We start from the raw sequence: 2,507 nt of genomic DNA, 5'->3' as shown, positions 1-2,507 counted from the left end.
TTTCTTCCATTTTTCTATGTGTTACATAAAATTTTTTTTCACTTGATATCAACAAACACCAAAGTGCAGTATAAATATTGGGATGCTGATGTTGCTTTTATGCATATAAAATACCAACATCTCCCATACATTTTCTATTAGGCAACAAAAGAGCTTATAACAATTATCTTAAAATGTTACAATATAATTTTAAGGCCAAGGGAGAATCAGCAAAGCTTAAGTAATTATATTTTAAGGAAAAAAACCTAGACCAACATTTAAAATTTAAAAATTTAAATATACATTAAATTTTATCTAATCATCAAAAAACAAGCTCATAGCAAAGCAAATTACCTTTAAAATGAAACAATATCTAAATGGATTAACTTAGTTATGCTGTCTATATAGCTAAGCCTAGTAACAATGACAGAATAATTTATCATCAGTAAGCTGTGATTTAAAGAAACTGCCCTCCCCCCAAAAAAAAAAAATAAACTTCACTGATACAAGTTTCAAATGTTATATAAAAAAAAACCCTCTGGCCGAAACCGGTTTGGCTCAGTGGATAGAACGTCGGCCTTCGGACTCAAGGGTCCCGGGTTCGATTCCGGTCAAGGGCATGTACCTTGGTTGCGGGCACATTCCCAGTGGGGGGTGTGCAGGAGGCAGCTGATCGATGTTTCTCTCTCATCGATGTTTCTAACTCTCTATCCCTCTCTCTTCCTCTCTGTAAAAAATCAATAAAATATATATATTTTTAAAAACCCTCTGGCCGAAACCGGTTTGGCTCAGTGGATAGAGCATCGGCCTTCGGACTGAAAGGTCCCAGGTTCGATTCCGGTTAAGGGCACGTACCTTGGTTGCGGGCACATCCCCAGTAGTGGTGTGCAGGAGGCAGCTGATCGATGTTTCTCTCTCATCGATGTTTCTAACTCTCTATCCCTCTCCCTTCCTCTCTGTAAAAAAATCAATAAAATATATTTTTAAAAAAAAAAACCTCTGGCCTAACCTGTGCTGTCCAATATTGGTAAAATTGCCTCCTGGCCCTTCCCCTTGCTCTTCAGAAGTGGTTTAGCAATTACGCAGACAGTACAAGGGCTTCTGCTGGGCTCGGGTACCACGCAGCCGCCTCCTTCCGTGACACCTGCTCCCTAGAATCTTCAAGCATTAAGTGGTTCGGTGAGGGGCTCTGCCCTACCAGGGTCAGGCTTTCTCATCTGGGACTCCTGTCGTTTCTCACACACCATAATGGCAAAGTCACCCAGGAACATAAAACTTGCTAGAAAGCCAAACACAATTGCAGCCATTTCAGCTGAGGTATGGTCATGCATGGAAACGAAAATGATGGACGCCAACAAAAACACACATCCTATCCCCAAAGTAATGTAAAAAAATCCGAGGACTTGACTTTTCCAGCATCGACTCTGTCATAAACTGGAGTGCAGTACACTATCAGCATAAGGAGGCAAAGGAGAAAGGCACTGCTGCTTCCAAATTCAAAAAAGTAAAGTCCGCCGAAACCGGTTTGGCTCAGTGGATAGGGCGTCGGTCTGCCGACTGAAAGGTCCCAGGTTCGATTCCTGTCAAGGGCATGTACCTTGGTTGCGGGCACATCCCTGGTGGGGGGGCGGTGCAGGAGGCAGCTGGTCGATGTATCTCTCTCATCGGTGTTTCTAGCTCTCTATCCCTCTCCCTTTCTCTCTGTGAAAAATCAATAAAATATTTTTAAAAAGTAAAGTCCTCCACACAAAGTACACTGTGAAACAACTTCTTCACAGATAAAGGCCAGCAAAGATAGCAACAGCTGCAAGCCCTTGCGCACGCACCGGGGCAGGGGGAGACGGCCCAGGTTGCAGTAGGCAGCGAAGCCGCTCCGGGCGCCCCTGACCAGCCCAGGTCCTCCTCGGTGGTGGGGCGGTACACGGCTCCGTTCTCCATTGCCCAGGCCGGGGAACACGGCGACCACGGCAGTGGTGGTGCGGACTTCACCGACTCCAGGCGTCCCCGGCTCAATGAAACTCTTCTATATGAGTTTGCTGAATGGTTATTTCGTCAATATAGATTACAAAGGACATAATTACTGAGTTAATAATTTATGTTTACTTTTTCAGGCTGTTAATCTACAGTACACAATTGCTATCCAAAAAAAAATGTGCCCTCTGCCCGAGCTGGTTTGGCTCAGTGGATAGAACATCTGCCTGCAGACTGAAGGATCCCGGGTTTGGTTTTGATCAAGGGCATTTTCCCGGGTTGCAGACTCGATCCTCTGTGTGGGATGTGCAGAAGGCAGCCGATCAATGATTCTCTCATCATTGATGTTTCTATCTCTTTCTCCTCTCTCTTCCTCTCTGAAATCAATGAAAATATATTTTAAAAATACATAGTGGCTCCATTTATATTAGTGTTGCCAAATGTGTAGGGTAAGAGATGATGCCGTCTTGGACTTAGGTGGGACAGGGAGGGTGGCTAGGAAACATTTAGGGGTTTGATTTGATGGGAGGTGAGATGAACGACTGGGAGGCTGTGAA

General features: G+C 44.3%; 1 pseudogene; it reads right to left on the bottom strand.

Moving 5' to 3' along the window:
• Positions 1-1,129: 1,129 nt before the first annotated feature.
• LOC103302238 (CKLF-like MARVEL transmembrane domain-containing protein 6) lies at positions 1,130-1,917 on the bottom strand (annotated as a pseudogene).
• Between the last annotated feature and the right edge of the window lie 590 nt (positions 1,918-2,507).

Source organism: Eptesicus fuscus, chromosome 1 (genome assembly GCF_027574615.1).
Source record: "Eptesicus fuscus isolate TK198812 chromosome 1, DD_ASM_mEF_20220401, whole genome shotgun sequence".
Taxonomy (NCBI): Eukaryota; Metazoa; Chordata; class Mammalia; order Chiroptera; family Vespertilionidae; genus Eptesicus; species Eptesicus fuscus.
This window is presented reverse-complemented; position numbering and strand designations above follow the sequence as displayed.